The sequence below is a fragment of the Macaca thibetana genome, chromosome 5 (assembly GCF_024542745.1).
Source record: "Macaca thibetana thibetana isolate TM-01 chromosome 5, ASM2454274v1, whole genome shotgun sequence".
Classification (NCBI taxonomy): Eukaryota; Metazoa; Chordata; class Mammalia; order Primates; family Cercopithecidae; genus Macaca; species Macaca thibetana.
The window spans coordinates 73,205,110-73,232,817 of record NC_065582.1 but is presented as its reverse complement, the minus strand read 5'-3'; the positions used below and the strand labels follow the sequence as shown (position 1 = coordinate 73,232,817).

At 32.9% G+C, this 27,708-nt stretch overlaps 1 long non-coding RNA gene across 1 annotated transcript in view; it reads right to left on the bottom strand.

Moving 5' to 3' along the window:
* Positions 1-1,007: 1,007 nt before the first annotated feature.
* LOC126954528 (uncharacterized) overlaps positions 1,008-27,708 on the bottom strand; it is a 55,987-nt gene continuing 29,286 nt past the window's right edge. The window contains exon 4 of the long non-coding RNA XR_007725630.1: positions 1,008-1,235. This is a non-coding gene — a long non-coding RNA (uncharacterized LOC126954528). The remainder of the gene's footprint in view (positions 1,236-27,708) is intronic.

The following is a 27,708-nucleotide window of genomic DNA, read 5'->3' as shown; positions in this document are numbered from 1 at the left end:
TATATTAAAATGTCATATTTAAAATTCATTCAAAAATGGGTTGGCAGTGTCTTTTTATTTTTTTTTTTCAGTTGAAAAACCCATTGATTTTAGAATCTAACCACCTGCTACAGCAGATGAGTGCCTCTTCCTCTTTAAAAGGAGAATGCCTCAATCTGTGCTTTGGATCTCTTTGAACTATTTTCTATCCCACTGCTTATTATCCATTCTTTCTCTTCAATATGCAATCAGGTTCTCTCAATTTGATTATTCTCATTTTTAAGAGCATTTTTCAGTTCTCTTTATCTCAAAAATCAATAACAGTAGCAGCAGCAACAAAACTTCTGAATCCTACTTCTTCCTGTTGTCAACCTGTACTAAGCTTTCCTTCATGACTAACACTCTCAAAACATGTGCCTATTCTTACTGTTTTTATTTTGTTACCAACATGTCTGGCAATTGATTGCAACTGGCTTCTGTCTCAATTAATAACTTAAGCAGCTCCCACTACTAAACAAAGCCATAGCCTCTGTGTTAGTAAGTCCAAATCTCATTCTACACAGAGTGTTAATACCCCCTCCCCCCGTGATTCATTTATTTCTATTTACTTTTTTTTTTTTTTACAATATTCTCATCACTTTTTTCTACCTCACTGTCCACCCATTCAGTCTCCTGTGCAAATCCAGTTTCAATAACAAAACCACAGTAAATTGAGTTCCTCCAGACCTAGAAAACCTTCTCTTTCCAATTTATACTCTCTTCCAGGATCATCTTATCCAAATCTTAGCTTTTGAAATTTACTTTATTGAAATAAAACTTACGAATCTATATCACCATTTTAGTTATCTCCTCAGAGCTCATGATGGAATATGCTGTTTGGCATCTCTGTTTGTCTTAAAAACACTTCACAAACAACATTCTAAAGGATAAAAAAGACTTACACTCAAAAGACATGAGTAACTATTCTGTTATACAGGACAGAAATTTATTTTTGTCCTTCTCCACCCCATCAAACTTCAGCTCAACATTGAACTCTATCAAACTGAACTGTATTAGGTCTATTAAATATTCATATTTATCTTCCCAATGCAAACACATTCTCTCCTGTCTCCCTCTTATGTAGATACACACACACACACAAACTAGTCCAAGATATTTTCATATGTCTTCTAGAATATTATTCTTCTGAACCTCCTTTTTCTGCTTCCAGTCAATTCTCCATTTCTGCATTCAGAATTCTGAAGTGCAAATGTTACCTGAAAAATAAGCCCTTCATTAAAACATTTAAATGTCTCTTCAACGCCCTCAGACATTAAAAAAAAAAAAAGTCTTTAATATTTGTCCCATGAAGTGCTGTGTGATATGCTCTCTAGTTGTCTTCCTAGCAACTTCTCACAATGTTATACTGTGAGCAGCACTATGTTCAATAAACTCACTTACTAAAGGCTAATAGTATATTCAGAAACATGAGCAGGTCATAAATATACACCTAGATAAATGTTTATGAGGTGATCACATGTAAATAACCAGAATATTCTTGAGAAATAGACCTTAAGTGCAACCCAGAAACCCTCTCATACTTTCTCCTAGTCATCTCACTCTCTTCTGAGAAGTAACTATACTTGTATATGCATGATAGATTAATTTTCTTTATGTTTGAAATATATGTAAATGGAACCATATATTATGTCTTATTTTATTTCTGGCAAATTTTATTCAAGATGAGATTTATGTCTTCTGTATAAAATAAGTTTATTTTCTCAGTAGATAGTTAATGAGCATTTGGGTTACTTTTGTATTTTTAATTAGTACAGTTAATATTATAGCTAGCCTTCTTGCACATGTCTTTTGATACATGTATCCATGGGTTTGTGTTATCTATGAAAGCGGGTATAAAACTCTGGGGACATAGTGTATTTACACACTCACTTTCATAGAGGCTGAAAAGCTGTTTACTAAAGTGGTTGTACTAATTGAGAAGTACATAAAAGCTTCTGTTATTTCACAACTTTTCCAGCTTTTAGTACTTTTAGTCTTTTTAATTTTAGCCTAATAAGTTATAGAAATACGTTAGAATAGTTCTAGTTTGCATTCTCCTTATCACCATTGATGTGTTACAGATATTCATATGTTTATTGATGCTTTGCATATTTTATTATGTAAATGTATTGAGGTTAAGGAAGTTTCTTTTTGTCTCTGGTTTTCTAAGAGTTTTAGTCGTGATGGATGTGAAATTTGGTCATCATATGTTGTTTGTTCTTTCTTATTTTGTTAATGTGTGAATTATATTTATTGACTTTGAAAACAGAAATCCTAGGTTCCCCCTTCCCCTTCTTCTTCCTCTTCTTCCTATTCTTTCTCCTCTTCTTCTTCTTCTTCTCCTCCTCCTCCTCCTTCTTCCTCTTCTTCTTCTTCTTCCTCTTCTTATTCTCCTCCTCCTCCTCCTCCTTCCTCTTCTTCTTCTTCTTCCTCTTCTTCTTCTTCTCTTCCTCCTCCTCCTCCTCCTCCTCCTCCTTGTCCTCCTTCTTCTCCTCCTTCTTCTTCTTCTTCTGTTTTGGTAATAGTTAGCACTGTACCCCCTATTTGTGGTCCCCGTTTTGGATGCCAGTAATTTGGTGAAACCAAAATGGTGAAAGTCTCCATTCTCCATTTTGTCATCTATTTCCTGAAAAAATTAATCATATTATTTTAAAACTCATGCATACTAACTCCATTATCTTATCTCCACATCCTCTTCGTCCTCCTCCTCCTCCTCTCCTCCTCTTTTTTTTTTTTTTTTTTTTTGTCATTTGAAGTTGTCCACTAACATGATTGGTATTTTTTAATTAAAACTGAATATTTTGTATGAAAAATGGAGAGATAATTTGAAACTTGTCCAGTGTTACCTTCTTCCAAAGGTTTAATTGTGTTTTCTAGCATGCCATTACAGAAAGCACAGATCAATATATGGAACCAAGTCAATTTGAAGCTGTATTTCAGCCTTTGTGAAGATTGGTTTATTGCCTTAAGATAAGGTTTTATTAAGAGTGTATCCTTAATAAAACCTTCAATGGAAGTTCAGGATATGATGTTTGCCAATATCTCTACTATTTGGTGAACCTTGAATTCCAGTTTTTGAATTATCTTAGCTACGACTTTCTGGTAAGTTTTTGGTCCTTTTGTTCATTCTTAAAAATTTAGTGGAAAAAAGTGAAGTAAAATGTAAGGCTTACCTCAGTGTTCTTCACTTATTGCCAAAAATGCTACTTCTCATATCCTAGCTGCTTTAACTCTAAACTCCTATTTTGTAGCCATAGTCATGTTATGTCAAACTCTGAAACATGTCTTTCATTATCCCAATCCTTTAAGATTTTGATTCTGCTTCTTATTCTTTTGGCCCCACACTGGAAAAGAATTAACAAATATCTTAAGGGACGGTATTTCCAAACAAGTAATGTTTACCTTGATGCCTCTCTACTCCCCAGGATTCCAGAATCTCATGTCCTCATTGCCTTGGTGGTTCTCCAACACTTTCACATAGTGTGTGTGTGTGTGTGTGTGTATGTGTGTGCGTGTGCACTCAGTAGAGGTGATTAAGGGGGCAGTTGGGGAGATGTATGTGTATTGTCATCCAACTTTTCTACCTGTTCCCCATAGAAGTTTTTCTGAATTGAAATGAACTGTCATTTATGAAAAATTATTCTCTTTATTGCTCATAAAAGGTGACAACTCTTCTACCATATGACCGTGGCATAAATTATTTTCTTTGAAATGTTCTCTTCCCATTTTATTGCTTCCCACTACCTCACTTTAGTGAACTACCACTTGTCTTTTAATATTGATCTCATTCAATATGTTCCCTGTTTTATGCCCATTATTTTAATAGTATATAATTTAAAATAACATTTTACCAGGTGTAATTTTATTAATATTTGTATACTTAACTAAATAATACAAAGTCTGTAGAATATTTTAAACCTGATCACCTACCCTTCAAAATTAGAGCTGTTCAATAAGTAAATATGGTACTATTTTTAAATAAAAAAATTAGATATAATAATTATTATTGCTTTGCTTAATGTTTGTTTGCATTTACCTTTTTGTTTATCAGTTTGCTTATTCGGTTTCCTAAGACATCACTTGTGGAATATTTTCCTTTTTATGCAATGAAAGTAGATTAGTAGTAAATGTTCTCATGTTTCTGTTAAATAAAAAAATTATCAATTATGTACTTGCTTCTAAAAACCTAGTTTTCTTGGTCTAAACTTGTATATTTACAGAATTTCATCTCAAAAAAGTCTGTGCACATGTGTGTGTATGTGTGTGTTTTCTTATTCCTATGGGTGTTATTGAGAAAGAACTGTTCCTTTTAATAACTTTTTGAAAATTTGATTAGGTAATCATTTTTCTCTAGTTGTATTTTTATTCTCTATCTATATTGGTGTTTTCCTCTTTTTCTTTGAGCCTAAAATTGAAATTTGTATTTTATATTGCACATCTCTTGGCAATTGTGGAAAAGTTTAAAATCTTTTGCAAAACCATCCCTTTCCATTCTATTATATTCTATTGACATAAAATTATTGTGTAGATGAGCCTTGTCACATTGTCTTCTAAGTAGCTTACCAATTCCTTCATCTTTTATTAAGGTACTCATTAATGTATTTACATCTTTTTTTTTCAAGTTCACAATTTCTCTTTTAAAATTTATCTAGTGTGCCTTTTAAAGAGTCTCTGCTGCTTTAATGGTTTGTATTATATTGTACATTTCAAGAAGTATTCATTTTTTTAAATCTTGGAGCTTTTTTTTTAATGCTTTCCTTTTGTTCATCTTTAAGCTTAGAATTTTGATTTGAATATAAATTAACCTCTATTGTATTCTCCGTAAAACTTCCCAAAAGGAAGAATAAGTCTTTCCCTGTTTTCTGTTCATTCATTTTTTTTCTGTTGCTGCTCACTTATGATTCTATTTGGATTGTATAATATGTGTTTTCATTGAATCCAAGTGCTTGGAGGGTTAATCTATTATGATCCTTCTAGGTCTGATTTGAAGATGTACTTTTCCAGAGAAAATCTGCAAATCATTTGTCAATGTGGCTAAGTTTACTAGCAACTTATTTAAATAAAACTGTTTTCATAAATTTTATTTGTAAGTAGTTCACAAAAGCCATTTGAGTTTAGTTCATGATATTTTACGTGTTTTCTCCACAAATTACCTTAAAATCTTTTTCCCCTTCTAATTGATGCAAGAGTCAGGCAGGCTTACTCCTTTAAGACACATTTTTCACAGGAGTTAATATTTTTCTTCAATTTTATAATAAAATCGTTTCTCTTTGGGGTTCCATTTTTATAAGGTAGTCCCCTATCAGGTACCTTAACATGAAAAAGCATTACCTTCTGAATTATTTTCCAGTGCAAACTTCAAAAGAGAAGCTCAAAACTTCAAGCATTTAGTTAAGAGAGGAAGCTATGTAGGATATAGATAGATAATACTGCACCAACTATTTTTGTACTCCTTATAGAACATAAAATTGTTACTGTGGTGTGATTGATCAACCAGGGACCACATTACATTTGCCCATGTATATTTATTTAGGTGTGATTATGTGACTAAGTTCTCAGCAATGGAACATGTGCAGAAGTGACATATAAAAGTTTGAGGCCCTGACATTAAAAATCTGTCAAATGATTAATAATTCTCTTCCTTCTGTCTCGTAGATCAGTGTCTGTGTTTAGACAGTGACAGAGCCACAAGATGCTAAGGGTGTGTCTCTGTATAATAACCTTAAATCAGAGATCTCACACCACTGATTTAGGTTTTAATGGCAAGAACAACTTTTTTTTTTTTTTTGCAAAGTCACTGATGTTTTGGATTTAACATTAACAGTGCTATCCTTACTTTATTTAATCCATAAATTGGTCACTTGATGTGTTATAATGATAAATGAGTTATTTCTTTAGTATCAGGTGAAAAATAGTAGGCATCATACATCGGCCAACACTTCAAAAAGACTATGTCACAAAATTAGGACAAATAGAGACCTATTGTAGTAGTCATTATTGTTGTTCTCCAATATCTCTGGCTCAACCCTTTACTACCTACATACAACCTTTTGTTAATCTTTTTGGTCTCTTTATGGTTTGATGAGGACATGGAATTAATCCTGTCTAATGAGCTATAAGTGAAAATGTTATATTCTCCAGAACCATAACATTTATTTGCTGGTGCTAGACTCTCCAAAGCTTGGTTTCTTTCTACCACAATGGCTGTAAGTCTTCCTAGTAGTAGCTGTGTTATTAACTTTGATCCCAGAGCAAAAATATTGCAAAGTCAAACTCAAAGCCACATTGCCATTAGCACATAATACGAGTTAAATATAAATGTTATTGATCTTATTCCATTGTGGTATAAGATTGCTTGGTTCTACAACATAACCTATAGTATAGACATGCTAAAAAAAAAATGTCAAAACACTTGGGAAAAAACTTGCCTGTGATAATTAGAAGTTGGAAGGTAGATCAAGTGTCTGCTGACCCAAGACTCTAGAGGTTAAAAATAGTGTGTGAGATATGTATTGATTCAAACCAATGCATTTAGCAATGTACTAGATGTTTTAAAATTTTTGAGCTCTGAGAATTTGGTAATTTTACAAGTTCAATGGAATGGAGTTCAAAAATTTTGTGTCAGCAGAGTTGCAAAGGGTCACTATTAAGAAATCCCAAACGTAGTTCTAAGACTGAAGAAGGTTTGGAGTAACACAATCCACACAAGAGTCAACCCTGGATCAAAAATCAAATGATGATACACCCTTTCTTCCCATTCCTAATGCCGTCTGTCACTAGTTAGAGAGAGAAGAATGAGGATAAGCGAGTAAAGCAACTCACAATTAATCGAAAAATCAATCTAGGAAATAACTTCGCTTGTGGTTACAAATGCATGGATCTGTAACAAACATATGAAACAGAAATGAAAAGCTCAGAACATGTTTGACGAAATTGCATTGCCAAAGAAATCATGACTTGAGTGTCCAAACCTTAGTACTTAGATCAAACACGTACAAACAGAAACCTAGTTTTAACCAAAAAATATTTACAATTTTTTTCACAACACAGAGTTGCTGGTTGGAAACTAGCTTTTCTAAGCTTCATTTTATCTCTGAGTGATAAACTCTTGCAATTGGGATATGGTGGAAAGTGATGCAACACAGTCGTGGACCTTAAAACCTCAAAAATCTCCCAGGTGAGCTACCAAACTAGATATAGCGACTCCTGCAGTGGACTCAAAGTCGCTCATGGATATCTACACAACATGGAAGGAGTCAGGCTTTTAGAATTACCACATAGATTCCACCACCAAACAATTACATTGAGCTGTCTTGCTGGGGACGGTTGCAGGGGAATAAAAAACCTTTTAATGCCTTCAGTCTGAGATTTTGGGTTTGTTAAAGTAAGTAGCTCATTATAGTAACTCAACACCTTTATTCCTGTCTTGAATTTATAGCTTCTGACTATTCCTTTTTTGCTAAAGATCAACAGGCTTTCAATATACCTTCCTATTTATATTGTCACAAGTTTTTTTTTTTTTTTTAATTAACTGGAAGAATTTTACAAGGTATGTAAGTCACTATGCTAATGGAAACATAATTCTATTTCTTCAGATCTTAGTAAATGATACCTCATTTAGGAATACCTTCTCAAGTTTCTCTGTCTTATGTTCTGTTCCAATGGAACAATTATACAAATTTAAATATATTATTTACATTTAGTATTATTTACATTTATTTAGATTTACCATTTATGGAAGAATGGTACATTTTTCAATACCAATCTACCTCACTTTAAGATCATGAAAGCACAGGGTTATTGTTTTAAATTACCCCTGGATCTGCTGAATCTAGTAGAAAATGGAAAGAAAATAAATATTTGTGAATAATTATTCCTAAATTATATGTTATTATTTTTAAAACCTATCTTTTTTTCATATTATTGAACTCATTTATATATCTGTTTTAAGGATAGGAATAAGAATAAGGAATAAGCATATTTTTAATATGCATATTCAGAATTTATAGCTATAAAAGTATTGACAAAACATTTTAATATTTTGAATGATGTCAAATATGCCGATTATGAACCAAAATCAACATAGCTCAGTAAACATGTATTTGCTAAATTTACAAAATGTCCAAGGCACTATGTAGACATTTAAAAACTGAAAACATATAAGTTGGGAAATCTTATCCTCATACTTCAATTTAATTAGAGAAACAAAAATGAATACACAACTCTCACCCAAAGAAGGTATAGAGGGTAGCTCTGGAGTGACACAAAATAGGAGGCTGTGTAATTAATCATTTTACTTGGCTACTTCTGTGAGTTAAAAAGGGTGCTATGGACAACTGCTGACAGATACAACAGGCATAACCTAGGACTGACCCAAGCAAACTGGCAACTCCATACTGATTAATGATATCAGTGTTGAGTAAGTAAAGATTCCTTTTCCCTGGGAGCACAAAAAAGAGTAGTTCCTTTGGTTTTTGATGGAATTTGACCTAAACCTTGAAAAATGGGTAGAAGTACTACAGGTAAAAGAAGTACTACAGGTAAAAGAAGTACTGCAGGTAAAACTAGTTCAAGAAACAAGATATTATGCTGAGAAGCAGTGCAAGATGGTAGAATGGAAGGCTCTACTGACAGTCCCCTCTTCAAGGACACCAATGTAATAACCATCCACACAGAAAAGACACCTCAGAATAACCAAAAGTCAGGTGAGCCCTTATACTACTTGGTTTTATCTTTGTATCACTGAAAAGATGGAAAAAACAGTCTTGAAATGTGAATCCCACCCTTCTTACAGCCCCTGGCAAGGCTGCAAGCTGAGGAGAGTGTCTCTGGGCATTAGAGGAGGGAGATTACAGCAATTTTCAGGGGTTGAACTGAGTGCTGTCCTGGTAAAACAGAACAGAAAAGCAGATCAAACTCAGCTGATGCCCGCCCAGGGAGACAGTGTTTAAGCCACCCCTAGCCAGAGGATCCCAACAGTCTGAACTTGAGTTCCCACAAACCTCATCACTGTGGGCTACAGTGCTCTGTGTCTCTAATGAACTTAGAGGACAATCTAGGCCATATAGGCTGCAATATTGTTGAAATGTCCACACTACCCAAGGCCATCTACAGATTCAATGCAATCTCCATTACTAATGACATTCTTCACAGAAATAGAAAAAAATCCCATATTTTATATGGAACCGCAAAAGACCCAGAATATCACAAACTTACCTAACTAAAAAGAACAAAAGTGGAGGAATTACATTAACTGACTTCAAATTATACTACAGAGTAACAGTAACCAAAACAGCATGGTATTGGCATAAAATCAGACACATAGACTAAAGGAACAGAATAGATAACCCAGAAACAAATCCACATGCCTAGAGTGAACTTACTTAGGACAAAGATGCAAAGAACATACACTGGGGAAAGGACAGTCTCTTCAATAAATGGTGCTGGGAAAACTAGATATCCATATGTAGAAGAATAAAACTAGACTCCTATCTCTCACCATATACAAAAGTAAAATCAAAATGGATTAAAGACTTAAATCTAAGACATCAAACTATACAACTACCAGAAGAAAACATAGGGGAACATCTCCAGGACATTGGCTTGGGCAAAAATTTTTGAGCAATACCTCACAAGCATAGGCAACAAAAGTAAAAATGAGTAAAAAGCATCTCATTGAGGTAAAAAAAGTTTCTGCACATCAAAGGAAATAATCAACAAACTGAAGAGACAACCCACAGAATGGGAGAAAACATTTGCAAACTACCCATCTGAAAAGGGATTAAATACCAGACTCTATAAGGAGCTCAAACAACCCTGTAGAAAAAATACATAATAATCCAATCACTAACTGGGGAGAACATTTGAATAAACATTTCTCAAAGAAGATATACAGATAACAAACAGGCATATGAAAAGATACTCAACATCATTCATTATCAGAGTAATACAAATCAAAACTAAAATGAGATACTGTCTTACCCCAGTTAAAATGGCTTATATTCAAAAGACAGGCAATAACTAATGCTGACAAGGATGTGGAGAAAAGGGAATCTTTGTATACTGTTGGTGGGAATGTAAATTTTTACAACCAATATAAAGAACAGTGTGGAGTTTCCTCAAAAAACTAAATATTGAGTCACCAAATGATCCAGTAATCCCACTGATGGATATATACTCCAAAGAAAGGAAATTCGTATATCGAAGTGATATCTGCACTCCTGTGTTTGTTGCAGCACTGTTTAGAATAGCTAGGATTAGGAAGTAACCTAAGTGTCTATCGACAGAAGAATGGATTAAAAAAATATGGTACATATACACAATGCAGTACTATTCAGTCATAAAAAAGAATGATCTCCAGTCATTTGTAACAAAGTAGATAGAAATGGAGATCATTATGTTAAGTGAAATAACCAGGCACAGAAAGACAAACTTAGCATGTTCTCACATATTTGTGGGAGGTGAAAATTAACATAATTAAACTCATGGAAATAGAAAGTAGAAGGATGGTTATCTTAGGCTGGAAAAGGTAGTGAGAGTCTCGGGGGAGGGTGGGGATGATTTTAATGAGTACAAAAAATAGAAAGAATGAACAAGAACTAATATTTGACTGCGCTACAGGATGACTAAAGTCAATAATAACTTAATTGTACATTTTTAAATAACTTAAAGAGTGCAGTTGGATTGTTTGTAACTCAAAGGATAAATGCTTGAGAAGATGGATACATTATTCTCCATGATGTGCTTGTTTTACATTGTATGCCCGTTCAAACATCTTATGTACCCCATACACACACACACACACACACACACACACACACACACACATATATGTATACACTATGCACCCACAAAAATTAAGAAAAACACATTGGCTAAAAACCAGGAGATATCTCTGGGCACTAAATGTTTATTTAATACACAATATAGATATTTTATAAGACCCACAATTCTGATATAAATCAATATTATTCTTATTTTGAATTTGATTAAACAATACTAAAAAATTAAATCTCATGCACAAGTATACACAAATATTTAATTGTAGCATCAGTGCTAGTTAAGATATATTTGACACTAGTGGCATTATAATAGGTTTCACGAGGAACAATGCAGGGTGTGATGAATTTGAATGCCAACCTAGGGAAAGAATACATCATTTTGTAAGCAATATTAATTAATCCAAAATTTGATTAGGGAAAAGATATCTTTTGAATAGCAGGATAGTCATAAAATTCTGCAGTGGACTAAAATTATATGAGATATTTGTGTTAGATGGTTAAATCTTAACTTAAAATACCAATATTCTCATTAAACACTTGATCTTGTGGGATTTGTTACTTCACTTTTCTTTGGAAAAAGTATGTTCAATCAGTACATGCTACAGATGCTAGTGTTGACAAGCAACGATTATGGATAAGGCAGAGTAAGGAACTCTCCTCTGTTTATAGCCTCCCATATGCCTCATATAACACTCTATGAACTAGATAAAATTTATGTCAAAGTCATTTTTTAAAACGACTAAGACAGTTTGATTAATGTCTGATGTCAGTAACAGAATAACAAACTTACATGAAAAATTACATTTAAATAATGACACAATTAGGTGATAATCTTGAACTGTCATACAGAGTGACTTAAAATATCAATTTGTTCAAAAGTTCAATATAATTATGAAATATATATTCATGTATTCCTTAAAGCTTTTTTAAAATTGTGCAGAGTAAGTTGAATACATATGAAGAGTAAAAATAATGTTTCATGGCCACTAAGTCCATGTTCCATTTTTCAGAGTCTTTATATTAAAAGTTTGCAATATATAACTCTGAAAGGATAATATCCTCATGTTCAATTTCTAAAATTACTTGAACATTTTGTTTTCACTTTCATTAGCATTGTACTAAAGAGATGTTAAAAAAAATACTTAAGTTACCACAATCTGCAGTTATCTTCTTCCCAAATCTTTCATGATATACATGTCAATTTCTGGCTTCCACATTTGCACGGTACACTAAAAAAATATCAGGAAATTGCTCTGCCCCAGTAAAAGATGTTTAGGACCATAATGATTGTATTTGAAATGTAGTTCACTCATAGTCTGCTTAGATGTGATGCTTTAACTCTACTTCTTGACATAAACATTTACGCCAATTTCCTCATTTTCTTTAATTTTAAAAACAATATTAGATTCCTTTATTTTATAATTTTGAATTTTGTTGGAACATAGTACATGTATATATTTATGGGGTACATGAGATATTTTTGTATTGCATCGTATGCATTTTGTATACATTGTATGCCTGTATAAAAATGCATGTCTGGCAGGAGGATTGCTTGAACCTGGGAGGCGGAGGTTGTGGTGAGCGGAGATCATGGCACTGCACTCCAGCCTGGGCAACAAGAGCAAAACTCTGCCTCAAAAATAAATAAAAAATAATAATAATAATAAATAAATAAATAAATTCCTCTAGTTCCATTAATGTTGTTGTAAATGACAGGATCTCATTATTTATCATGGCCAAATAGTACTCCCTTGTACTAATGTATAAGTACCATCTTTTATTTATCCATTTATCTTCTGAAGGATACTTAAGTTTCTTAGAAATCTTAGCTGTTGAGAATAATGCTCTGATAAATACGGGAGTGCAGATATCTCTTCAATATACTGATTTCTTGCTTTTATATTATACCTAACGATGGGACCGCTGGATAATATGAGAGCTCTCTATTATTAGATTTTGAGGAAGCTTAAAACTTTTCTCCACAGTATCTATATGACTTTATATTTCCACCAACAGGGTACAAGGTTTCCTTATCTCCACATCATTGCCAGGGTTTGTTATTGTCTCTCTTTTGGATATAAGCCATTTTACCTGGGTTGAGGTAATATCTCATTTTAGTTTTGATTTGCATTTCTCTGATGACCAGTGATGTTGAGAATGTTTTCATAAACATGCTTGCCATTTGTACATCTTCTTTTAAGAAATATTTATTTACATCTTTTTCCCATTTCTAAACTGAATTATTAGGTTTTTTATTTTAGAGTTGTTTGAGCTCCTTATATATTCTGATTATTAATCCCTTGTCAGGTGTGGAGTTTTTAAATATATTCTTCCGTTCTGTGAATTGTCTCTTCGTTTTGTTGATTATTTCATTTGCTCTTCAGAGCTTTGTAACTTGATGTGATCTCATTTGTCCATTTTGGCTTTAGTTGCTTGTGTTTGCAGGGTATTACTAATGAAGTCTTTCCTCACTCCAAAGTCCAAAGATTTTACCCAATGGTTTATTGTAGTAGTTTTATAGTTTGATATCTCAGAGTTAAGTCTTTATTTTGATCTGATTTTTGATATGGCAAGAGATAGGGATATATTTAATGCTTCTGCATATGGATATCTAGTTTTCTGAGCACCATTTATTGAAGAGACTGTCCTTTACCCAACGTAGGTACTTTGCACCTTTGTTTAAAACGAGTTCACTCTAGATGTGTGATTTTGTTTCTGGGTTATCTACCCTGTTCTATGGATCTATATGTTCATTTTTATGCTAGTACCGTGCTGTTTTGGTTATATGACTCTGTAGTATAATTTGAAGTCAGGTAGTGTAATTCCTGTTGTTTCGTTCTTTTTGGTTAGAACAGTTTTGGCTATTCTGGGTCTTTCATGGTTCCATATAAATTTTAGATTTTTTTTTTTAATTTTTGTGAAGAATGTCCTTGGTATTTTGATACAGACTGCACTGACTCTGTAGATGGCCTTTTTTAGTGTGGACATTTCAACAATATTGATTCATCCAATCCATGACCATAGAATATCTTTCCATTTTTTGGTGTCTTCTTTAATTTTTTTCCCATCAATATTTTATAGTTTTCATTGTACATATCTTTCACATTTTTGGCTAAATTAATTCCAGAGTATTTAGTTTTATCTGTTGCTGTTTCAAATTGGGTTACTTTCTAGATTTCTCTTTCAGATTGTTCACTGTTAGCATATAGAAATGCTACTTATTTTTATGTTGATTTTGTATCCTGCAGCTTTACTGATTTTTTATGAGTTATAATAGTTTTTATGGTGGAGCCTTTAGCTCTTTCCAAATATAAGATCATATCATCTGCAGTCAAGGATAATTTACTTCTATTTTTCCAATTTGTATGGCTTTATTTCTTTCTCTTATTTATTGCTCTAACTGGAACTTTCAGTAATATGTTGAACAACAGTGGTGAAAGCAGGTATCCTTGTTGTGTTCCAGATCTCAGAGGAAAAACTTTCAGTCATTTCCCATTCAATATGATACTGGCTGTGAGTCCGTCATATATGGCTTTTATTCTGTTGAGGTATGTTCCTTCTATGCTTAGTTTGTTGAGGATTTTTATCATGAAGGGATATGGAATTTCATCAAATGCTTTTTCAGCATCAGTTGAAATGATCTTGTGGTTTTTGTCCTTCATTCTGTTGATATGATGTATGCCATTGATTGATAGATTTGCATATGGTCAACCACCAATGCATCCCTGGCATAATTCCCATTTAGTAATTATGAATAATCTTTGTAAGGTATTGTTGGTTTTGGTTTGCTAGGATTTTTTGGGGACTTTTGCATCAATGTTTATCAGGGATATTGGCATGCAGTCTTGTTTCATTGTTCTGTCTATGTCTGGTTTTGGTGTCAGTGTAATTCTGCCCTTGTAGAACGAGCTTGGACGTATCCTCTCCAGCTCTATTTTTCAGAATCATTTGAACATGATTGGTATTAGTCCTCTTTATGTGTTTGGTAAAATTTACCAGGGAAACCATTGAGCCCCAGGCTTTCCCTTGCTGGGACATTTTTATTATTGCTTTGGTCTTTTTACCTGTTATTGGTCTATTTGGGCTTTTTAAAATTATAATTATTTTTTCATGGTTGAATCTTAGCGGGTTGTACATTTCTAGGAATTTATTCATTTCTTTTAGGTTTCCAATTTATTGGCAAATTGTTGCTCATACGAGCCACTAATGATCCTTTGAACATTGGTGGTATCAATTTTAAGTTCTGCTTTTTCGGCTCTAACTTTATATTTGGGTCTTCTCTCTCTTCTGTCCTTTCAGTTATTCTGACTAAAGGTTTGTCATTGTTTATCTTTTCAAAACAATAGTTTTCCTTTTGTTGTTCTTTTGTGTTTTTTTCTTCATTTCAATTTCGTTTATTTCTGCTCTGATCTTTGTTATTTATTTTCTTCTACTAGTTTGGGATTTGGTTTGCTCTTGCTTTTCTAGTTATTTAAGATGTATCATTAGGTTATTTATTTGAAGTTTTTCTACTTTTTCAATATAGAAGCTTATAGCTATAAAGGTTCCTCTTAGTACTGCTTTCACTCTATCCCACAGGCTTTGATATGTTTTGTTTTCATTATCATTTGCTTCAGGAAGCGTTTCATTTCTCTTCTTAATTTCTTCATTGACCTGGTGATCATTAAGAAGCACATTGTTTAGCATTCATGTGCTGTGTATAGTTTTCAAAATTTATCTTGTAATTGACTTCTAGTTTTATTCCATTGTGGTCAGATAAGACACTTACTGTATTTTTTTTCAGTGATTTAAGTCCGTTACCTAACATATGATTTATCCTTGATAATGATTCATGTGCTGAGGTAAATAATGTGTATTCTGCTGCCATTGGATGAAATGTTCTGTAAATAACTATTCAGTCCATTTGTTTTATAGTGCAGAACAGGTCTGATGTTTCTTTATTGATTTTCTGTCTGGAAGTTCTGTCCAATGCTGAAAGTGGGGTGTTGATGTATCCAGGTATTATTGTGCTGGGGGTCTAACTCTCTCTTTAGGCCTAATAATATTTGCTTTATATGTTGGTGCTCCAGTGATGTATGCATATATATTTACAATTATTACATCCTCTTGCTGAACTGACTTCTTTATCATTATATTATAACCTCCTTAGTCTCTTTTTATAGTTTTGGTCTTGAAATCTACTTTTCTGATATAAGTAGAGTTATTTCTACTTTTTTGTTTTTAGGTATTCAGAATATCTTTTTCTATCCCTTTATTTTTAGTCTATGTGTACCTTCACAGATTAAGTGTGTTTCTTTTAGGTAATCGATTGTTGGGTCTTGTTCTTCCCTTTATTTAACAAGTTCATGTCTTTTGATAGGAGAGTTTAGTCCATTTACATTTAATGTTGTTATTAGTAAGTAAGAACTCACTGCTGCCATCTGTCTTGTTTATTTTTGATTCTTTTTTTTTTTCCTTCTTTCCTTCCTTACTGTCTTCCTTAAAATGAAGCTGATTTTTCGCTGGTGAGTTTTTTTTTTTTTTTTTTAAATTTATTGCTCTTTGTTTTTCTCTATCTGTTGTGTGATTTTGATTTGAGGTTTCCACGATGATTGCAGATAATATATTCTAACCCATTGTTTTATACTCATGACAATATAACACAACTTTTATAAATAAATGGCAAACTAACAAACGAGCAAAGAGAAAACTAATAAAAACTCTACACTTGAACTCTGCCTGCTTTTTAACTTTTTGTTGTTTATATTTATATTGTCTAAGTCTTAAAAAGTTGTTGCCATTATTATTTTTAATGGATTCCTCTTTTAGTCTTTCTATTCAAGATATGAGTCATTTACATAGCACAATTACAGTGCTATAATATTCTGTATTTGTTTGTGTACTTACTATTACCAGTGAGTTTTGTACTTTCAAATAATCTCTTATTGTTTGCTAATGTCCTTTTCTTTCAGATTGAAGATCTCGCTTTAGCATATATTGGAGGATAAGTCTGGTGTTGATGAAATCCTTCAGCTATTGCTTGTATGTTAAGATCTTTATTTCTCCTTCAGAAATGAAGCATATTTTCACTGGACATGTTCTTCTAGGATTAAATATTTTGTTTTCCTTTTGCACTTTTTGTAATGCCACTTTCTCTCAGCCTGTAAAGTTTCTACTGAGAAGTCGCCTGCCAGATATACTGGAGCTTCTTTATATGTTATTTGTTTCTTTTCTCTTGCTTCTTTAGGATCCTTTTTAAAATCCTTAACCTTCTGGAATTTGATTATTAAATTTCTTGAGGTTGTCTTATTTGGGTTAATTTTGCTTGGTGTACTAAAACCTCCTTATACTTTTAGCCTATTAAAAAATGTTTATTGGGATATAATCCTATCTTGTCAAGATGCAGCTGTATGCATAAAGAGGGTTATATTCCAATAAACCTATTAGAATTTGAAAATATTGTAAATCAAAAAGGCATTTAATACAAATAGCCTATCAAACATTATAGGCTACCCTAGCCTACCTTAAATATGCTCAGACATTTACCTAAGCCTACAGTTGGGCAAAATCATCTAACACAAATACATTTCATAATAAAATGTGAAATATTTCATGTAAATTAATAAATACTGCTCTGAAAGTGAAAAACCAAATAATTGTATGAGTGCTCAAAGTACAGTTTCTACTGAGTGCATATTGCATTCGTACCACTATAATGTTGAAAAATCATTAAGTCAAACCATTGTAAGCTGGTGTCATCTGTAATTGGTTAAATTTTCATTAATAGTGTATTTTTTAGATTTATTCAACTTTGCTCTAATTTTCTCCACATCAGGATAAATTAGCCATACATTATTAATTATTTAAAATAATTTGAATATGAAATGTGTTCTTTCATTTGAGACAGTTAAGAGTATTAATAAAGTAGATTAATAGATCCATTGAAATAATGAAGGAGATATGTCAACCTAGGAAGTTTCACCATACTGATAATGAAAATTTAAGATTATAATACAGTTACCTATTGTCAAAAAGTTAGAACAGGTGCATAAGACCTGCAGGCCCATGCATCCAGGAGTTATTCTACTTGAGAGATAGATGGACCTGTTGGATACTTTATTTAATCATTTAATTAATTAATTTACCTTCAAAACTTCAGTTTTTTTCCTCTATGTTACTATACTTGATTTTGTTGAAGCATTCTTTCAATTGTGAATACTCATTTTTTTTTCAAAATTTTCTACTTTAAAAAATTTTATATCTGTAAACATATTACTTTCACCCCAATAGATCCTTTTGCACATTTTCTAATATTTCTTCAAGGCAACATTATACTTACTCTAAAGCTAACCAGTAATTAATTTAGATGGCAGAATGTTCTACTATAGCTAAAATAAGATAAAATGTTAAAAATAAAATTGTAAAGAACGCACAAAATAAATATTTCCACTCATGACCACTTGGTATTTACATAAGTTTTCTCTAGAAATATTGTATTTAAATGGCTAGATACTAAAAGTAGGCATGATAGGATTTAAGGATTGTTATTAATGCTAAATTTATTAACCTAGATTATATATTAACCAGTGTTTTTGCTTTATGATAATTCATAAAGTCCTTGACGCATTATTTTATTTATTTTACATGAGTGTAAAGTATTTAGAAAGTTTTATTTTAAAAGTATGGGTTATAATTTATTTGCCAAAAATCCTGTCAATATATTTTTATTTATGTGTACATTACTATATAACTTTGACCATGGTAAGTTTACAAACGCCAATTATGAGTAAAGTGTTTTCAAGATTTCTGCAAGTTTTTATTACCCACTTAAGAAACAAAGTCATCCTCATTATCTATGGAGATTGGTTCTAACTCTCTTGATGACACCAAAATTTGTGGATGTTCAAGGCTCTTATGTAAAATGGTGTAGTATTTGCACATGTTTCCATATACTTTAAGTCATCTCTAGATTATTTATAATACCTAATACCATATAAATTCTATGTAAATAGTTGTTGTACCATACATTTTAGGCTATAATGACAAGAGAAAAGTTTGCATATGTTCAGTATAGAAGCAACTATGTAGGGCTAACTATATTTTCAATCTGCAGTTGGTTGAATCTGTGGATTAGGAACTCGAGAATAAAGAGGGCCAATTGTATCAGTTCCCACTGGTCACTATCAAGAGTAAAGAAAAAATAATCAGTGGAGATTTTATAAAAATGGGTGTTTCTGGACTCAATAGACTAGAAAGAAAAAGTAGCACTGTGGTAAGAGTCTTTGTGTATTTGAAAAATATAATGAACAAAAGTAAATCTTCCTTAAAGATAATAGGCAAACATATTTTTTAAAATTTTTTATGTTTATATATTTAGGGAGTACAAATGCAGACTTCTTACGTGCATATATTGCATATTGGTGAAGTCTGGGCTTTTAGTGTACCCATCACCCAAATAGTGAACATTGTAACTAACAGGTAACTTTTCACCTCTCATCTTCCTCCCATGCTCCCACCTTATGGGCTTTCCAATGTCTATTACTCCATTCTGTGTGTTCATGTGTACCCATTGTTTAGCTTCCATTTGTAAGTGAGAGCATGGAGTATTTGACTTTCTAGGTTTCTGAGTTATGTCACCTAGGACAATATCCTCCAGTTCTATTCATGTTGCTGCAAAAGACATGATTTCATTCTTTTTTATGGCTGAAGAGTATTCCGTGGTGTGTGTGTGTGATAAACACATAAAACATTTTCTTTATCCAGTCCTCTACTGATGGAAATTTAGGTTGATTCCATATCTTTGCTATTGTGAATAGTGCTGCAATAAACATTTGAGTGCATGTATCTTTTGATACGATGATGTTTTTCATTTTGGGTATATATCCAGTAGCGGGATTGCTGGGTCAAATGGTAGCTCAATATTTACTTCTTTGACACATCTCCATACTGTTTTTCATAGAGATTGTATTATTTTACATTCCCACAAACAGTAGGAGAAATGTATTGGCAAAAATGTATTGAATAGAACATTTAAATATTTGTAAATGCACTGACTAATAAGTCTATAGAAAACCATCTCTAACGACTATGTTAGGGAAAACCGTGGAGCAAGAGAATGTCAGCCACATAGTAATATTTTTATATAGTGTTATGAAACAGGAATTGGAGTCTATTTCAGCCAAAGCTAAGACATTTCTCTTGGCCCTCAGAAAATGCTAAACATACTTAATAGATGCAACGAAAGTAGGAATATGGGTGCAGATATCATAATTATATGTGTAATACTCTCAATTGAGTACACAAATTTGTATGTGTGTTCACTCCAAAATAAATTGTGTATTCATTGTGTATGAATGTATGTACATATATACGTATTTCCATGAACCATGATATAAATTTGTTAATTATTAGTATATTAGTATACTGTGTAGTTTGGCTAAATGCACACACATATAAATCTATGTTAATTTCAATGTTTAAAAAAATTTCTGTTTCAAGTCTTTTTATAAATCTATATCAATTTTAATATGATTGAATAATATTGTATACATGTGGCTGCATACATTTACAAATTTGAGTTCTTAGGTCATATACATATTTTAATAGCAGCATAGCAACATAGACTGAAATAGAATACTAAGCTTCATATCTGCCTAAAATCCAATAACACATGCTTAGATAGGGCATCCTCCTGTTTGGGAGCAGGTTCAAACAACAGGCACAACTGTAGCTTTACTTCTAAATAGAAAATCAAATTGAGGGAATTACAGTGATTTTAATGAATATTTCTCTATCTTGATGAATTACTCTGCTTTACTTTAGAAGTTTATTTCAGTCTAAGTAACTGAGATTGATTATCCTCTATCTGCCATCTGTTCCCATTTGCCATTACCACGGCATCCAAAATTACTTTGAACATTTTTCAAAGCATTTTACAATGTTCATGCTTTAGCTTACATTTTAAATTGTATGCTGTGAAAAACATATAGATATCGTGTATTCCATTAATAATGCATCACAAAAGGGTAGTAATTTGGCAAATATTACTAATCAAATATTTGAATAATATTAAAATTGATTTTGTGTTAAATCAGCAATGAATTCCTTTCTTAAAAGACTTAGAGAATTTAAGGGAGATATCACCTGACTTTGAGAAAGTATAACACATGATAGATGTAAATATGGATGTTAAATATGAGCATATATGTGTATATCCCTGTATACATGCATACACATATACACGTATGTGTGCATTCATATGTTTGTGTATATGTGTACATATTTGTGTATGTGTATGCATGTGTGTTTGCTTGCATATATATACATATATATACTTTCAATTGCTGTAAAAAATTACCATAAACTAAGTGGCTTAAAACAACACAAATTGTTGTTCATGTCTGACTCCTAGAACTGTAAGACTCTAGGAGTCAACATTCTAACATGGGTCTCATTTGGCCAAACTCAATACATCAGCAGGACTGCACTCTTTCCTGGAGATTCTAAGAGAGAATATATTTTCTTGTCTTTTCTATTGGCCACCTACATTATTTGACTTGTGACTCCTTCTTTCATTTTCAAAACCAGCAATGTTGGGGAGAGTTCTCATGCTGCTATCTCTCTAGTTCTGTAGATAGAGAAGATTTTTTTCTTTTAAGGGTTCAAGTGATACATTGGACTCACCTGGAATGTCCAGAATAATCTTTCTATCTATATATACTTAAGCTTAACTGTGTCTGCAAAGACTCTTTTGATATGTAAAATAACATATTCAGTAATTCTGAGGATTGGGGTATGGATCTCCTTGGGGGCATTATTTTGTACACATCCCCCATAGAATATGAGTTCTATCCAGTACTATCAAAGGCCATTTGATGTAAAACTTGAAATTACAAGTGCCACTTTTAAGCTTAAGATGAGTCATGCAATACAGCACACATTGTATACTTTACATATGTTTGGTCTCCATAAACTTTCATATTTACAAAGAAACACCAATTTGTGACCTTAATATCAAATTGTTAACAATAAGACATAGACTAGGAAGAGATATATTTAATCAGGGGAAATATATTTTTCTACCATTTATAATATTATCAGAAATGTCAACTTATTAAAATTAAATTTTTAAAGAATTTAAAACTTTACATTAAAACTTACAGAACATTGTCCAAAGAAAGTTTGCAAGACAAAAATAAGTAGATATATAATCATGCTGATAAATCAGAAAACTCAACGATTTAGATTCATGTCTTCCCCAAATTGAATGCAACTCCAATTAAAATATCAGCATTTTTCAAAGCTGACTAAGTAATTCTAAATTTCATTTAGAAATGTAAAATAACCAGAATAATTATAAAAATATGAAAGAGAAGAACAGTATCAGCTAACTCTGTCACCTAATATCAAGATTTACTTGAAATTTTTACTATGTAAGAAGCATGAATTTGGCAAAATGATAAGCTAAGAGATTAAATAAACCAAATAGAGATACAAATACAGACCTACACATATGTAAAAAATTAAATTTGAGCTGGATCATGGGTAAAACTAAAATATAAAATAATATACCTAGGAAATAAAAAAACCAAAAAGTATATATTTATGACCTTCAATAATGTATATATTTATTGATAAGATACAAAAAGGATTAACTGTGAAAGAAACATTTATAAATTTGACTTTATTAAAATTGAGATTTTTGGTCACCAAAAGGCATGACTGAAAAGGGAAGTCAGGACTCGTATCAAGATTATATAATGTATACCTACAGATAAATAGCCAATAGTCATAAAACACAATTGAAGAAAAAACAGCAAACATTTTAAATCTCATTTCATGAAAGAATAAATGCAGAATACCTGTAAGCATACGTAATGATTCTCAATATCATTAGTCATCAGGAATATGCAAATTAAAGTCTCTATTAAATACTAATACACCTATCAGAGGACTTTTTAAAAATTTTAATCACAATACTGACTTTGATGAAAATGTGGGGTAACTGAGACTCTGATATACTGCTTTTAATGTTAAGTGTTACAACCACTTTTGAAAACTACAAAAAATATATATACTAATGCTAAATATATACATTTCTTATGACTCAATTATCTCGCTTCTATATATATGTACAGAAACAAGCACCTATGTACACCAAAGATGTATAGAAGAAAGTTTGTAATTTATTTATAGTATTTATTTATAATAGCCTCAAAGTAGAAAAACTTAATCCCCGTGAACGTGCTACAGAACAATCAGTACATCCCAAGTACTCTTGTTAATTAAAGTATACTAGTCCCACATGGCTGACTGGCTTTGCCACTGACTGATGGCAGAGCTCCAGGGCCTTGAGTGAACATAGGCAGTAGCCAGAGAGTAGTTGTAGCAGGTCTTGGGTGAGATCCAGTGCTGCACTGGCTTCAGGTTTAATCCAGTGTAGTCATAGATGTGTGGCCAAAGGAGTGCTTGTGTCACTTCGCCCTCAGCTTTAGGTAGCTCAGAACAGAAAGACAGCCTCTGTTTTGGATAAATTAATGAAACAGAACAAGGGTCCCTGCATGGTAATCCAGCTAATTCTCCCTTTTTTTTTTTTATTGGCAGAATTGTATTATTTTTTTTCTGTGGGTATTTGATTTTAACAATATTATATATTCATTCTGTGATGGTAACAACTTTCACATCATTTGTAGGACTATTTTTCTCAATTGACTCATAACAAAGGCACAATCCAAAAGGATACACTAATACTACAATAACAGTTTTGAACAAATGTGGGCAAAGGACCAATCTGCAGTATTAAATAGAAAACATTTAAGTATGCATTAACTTGAATATATTTTCATTCCAGACAATATTTTTTACTTTTCAACATTGTCTCATTTTACTATGATGGCAGTTTTAGGTGCCTGGTGAGTTATTCCTAATATCCATTCAACATATAACAATTATAATTAAGCATTCATATACTGAATAGCCAAAGGAACCTAGATTTTTTAATATCTCTGATACTTTAAATGAATTCTTCTGCTAATTCATTTACTTTTCCATTTCAGTTAATCTTCTGAAATTAAATGCTTTTTCTTCTCCTTACAGAATCGAGTAACTCAGCTATTTTACTTTGGATACTTGTTAATTTAACCAAGGATTATTAAACAAATTGAAGAAAAGCCCTCCAATCATAGTGCTTAAAGGCAATATAACACATAAAATGTTACAATCAGGCTGACTTGTTTCCTTGATGGAAATTTTTGATCTCAAAAGAAACAGTAGGTATTTAAAGAAACTGAAGCAACATACAACTGTTTCGTCTGGTTAAAAAAAGAACCATTTTGAGACGCTGTTCTGCAGCTTATAAAGAACAGCATATAAAATTAAGTGTTAAAACACCAAAAACAGATGTTATTTTTAAGCATTTGCTAAGTTAGAATCCTTTCTCATGAGTCTCGGAATATTTGGAATGTATTTAGAGTCATCAAAATATAATTATGGGAATAAACCAATAAATCAACATTTTTATTCTATGCAGTTTTACAAATCTATATCTTCTGGGTCACAAAGATACTAAGCTTTAGTGTCTTATTCCTTTTAGTCCTAAAGTATCATGTTACTTCCCTGCCTAACTATTTCATGACGTGCAGGTTTGTTATATAGGTATATATGTGCCATGGTAGTTTGCTGCACCTATTGACCCATCCTCTAGGTTCCTTCCCCTCACCCCTCACCACACAACAGGCCCTGGTGTGTGATGATTCCCGCTCTGTGTCCATGTGTTCTCATTGTTCAACTTCCACTTATGAGTGAAAATCTGACAAAGGTCTAATATCCAGAATTTACAATGAACTTAAACAAATTTACAAGAAAAAAGCAGACAACCCCATCAAAGTGTGTGAAGCATGTGAACAGACACTTCTTAACAGAAGACATTTATGTGGCCAACAAACATATGTTAAAAAACTCAACATCACTGATCATTAGAGCAATGCAAATCAAAACCACAATGAGATACCATCTCATTCCAGGCAGAATGATGAGAAAAAGTTGAGAAACAATAGATGCGGTTGAAGCTGTGGAGAAATTGGAATGCTTTTACACTGTGCAAATGTAAATTAGTTCAACCATTGTGGAAGACAGTGTGGGGATTCCTCAAGGATCTAGAACCAGAAATATCATTTAACCCAGCAATTCCATTACTGTGTATATACACACAGGAATTTAAATTATTCTACTATAAAGATTAGACTAGATCAATAAAATGTGGGACATATACACCATGGAATACTATTCAACCACAAAAAGAAATGATATCATATCCTTTGCAGGGACGTGGATGAAGCTGGAAACCATCATCCTCAGCAAACTAACACAGGAACAGAAAATCAGATCTTTTTTTAAAAATTATTATTATTATACTTTAAGTTCTAGGGTACATGTGCACAATGTGCAGGTTTGTTACATATGTATACATGTGCCATGTTGGTGTGCTGCACCCATTAACTCGTCATTTACATTAGGTATATCTCCTAATGGTATCCCTTCACCCTCCCCCCCTCCCCACAATAGGCCCTGGTGTGCGATGTTCCCTTGCCTGTATGCAAGTGATCTCATTGTTCAGTTCCCACCTGTGAGTGAGAACATGTGGTGTTTGGCTTTCTGTTCTTGCGATAGTTTGCTGAGAATGATGGTTTCCAGCTGCATCCCATGTCCCTGCAAAGGCCATGAACTCAATCTTTTTTATGGCTGCATAGTATTCCATGGTGTATATGTGCCACATTTTCTAAATCCCGTCTGTCACTGATGGACATTTGGGTTGATTCCAAGTATTTCCTATTGTGAATAGTGCTGCAATAAACATAGATGTGCATGTGTTTTTATAGCAGCATGATTTATAATCCTTTGGGTGTATACCCAGTAATGGGATGGCTGGGTCAAATGCTATTTCTAGTTCTAGATCCTTGAGGCATCATCATACTGTTTTCCACAACGGTTGAACTAGTTTACAGTCCCACTAACAGTGTAAAAGTGTTCCTATTTCTCTACATCCTCTCTAGCACCTGTTGTTTCCTGACATTTTAATGACTGCCATTCTAACTGGTGTGAGATGGCATCTCATTGTCGTTTTGATTTGCATTTCTCTGATGGCAAGTGATGATGAGCATTTTTTCATGGGTTTGTTGGCTGTATGAATGTCTTCTTTTGAGAAGTGTTTGTTCATATCCTTTGCCCACTTTTTGATGGGGTTTTTTTTTCTTGTAAATTTGTTTGATTTCTTTTTAGGTTCCGGATATTAGCCCTTTGTCAGATGAGTAGATTGCAAAAATTTTCTCCCATTCCATAGGTTGCCTGTTCACTCTGACAATAGTTTCTTTTGCTGTGCAGAAGCTCTTTAGTTTAATTAGATCCCATTTGTCAATTTTGGTTTTTGTTGCCATTGCTTTTGGTGTTTTAGACATGAAATCTTTGCCCATGCCTATGTCCTGAATGGTATTACTTAGGTTTTCTTCTAGGGTTTTTTTGGTTTTAGGTCTAACATTTAAGTCTCTAATCCATCTAGCATTAATTTTCGTATAAGGAGTCAGGAAAGGATCCAGTTTCAGCTTTCTACTTATGACTAGCCAATTTTCCCAGCACCATTTATTAAATAGGGAATTCTTTTTCCATTTCTTGTTTTTGTCAGGTTTGTCAAAGATCGGATTGCTGTAGATGTGTGGTATTACTTCTTAGGGCTCTGTTCTGTTCCATTGGTCTATATCTTTGTTTTGGTACCAGTACCATGCTGTTTTGGTTACTGTAGCCTTGTAGTATAGTTTGAAGTCAGGTAGTGTGATGCCTCCAGCTTTGTTCTTTTGACTTAGGATTGTCTTGGCAATGTGGGGTCTTTTTTGATTCCATATGAACTTTAAAGCACTTTTTTTCCAATTCTGTGAAGAAAGTCATTGGTGGCTTAATGGGGATGGCATTGAATCCATAAATTACCTTGGGTGGTATGGCCATTTTCACAATATTGATTCTTCCTATACATGAGTATGGTATGTTCTTCCATTTTTTTGTGTCCTCTTTTACTTCACTGAACAGTGGTTTGTAGTTCTCCTCGAAGAGGTCCTTTACATCCCTTGTAAGTTGGATTTCTAGGTATTTTATTCTCTTTGAAGCTATTGTGAATGGGAGTTCGTTCATGATTTGGCTGTCTGTTACTGGTTTATAAGAATAAGAATATTTGTGACTTTTGCACATTGATTTTGTATCCTGAGACTTTGCTGAAGTTGCTTATCAGCTTAAGGATATTTTGGGCTGAGATTATGGGGTTTTCTAAATATACAATCATGTCATCTGCAAACAGGGACAATTTGACTTCTTCTTTTCGTAACTGAATACACTTTATTTCTTTCTTTTGCCTGATTGCCCTAGTCAGAAATTCCAACACTATGTTGAATAGGAGTGGTGAGAGAGGGCATCCCTATCTTGTGCCAATTTTCAAAGGGAATGCTTCCAGTTTTTGTCCATTCAGTATGATATTGGCTGTGGATTTGTCATAAATAGCTCTTATGAGATACGTTCCATCAATACCGAACTTATTGAGAGATTTTAGCATGAAGGGCTGTTGAATTTTGTCAAAAGCCTTTTCTGCACCTATTGAGATAATCATATGGTTTTTGTCTTTGGTTCTGTTTATATGCTGGATTACATTTATTGATTTGCGTATGTTGAACCAACCTTGCATCCCGGGGTGAAGCCCACTTGATTATGGTGGATACGTTTTTTGATGTGCTGCTGAATTCAGTTTGCCAGTATGTTTTTTTTTTTTTTTTGAGACAGAGTCTCACTCTGTCACCCAGGCTGGAATGCAGTGGTGCAATCTCAGCTCACTGCAAGCTCCACCTCCCAGGATCACTCCATTCCCCTGCCTCAGCCTCCCAAGTAGCTGAGACTA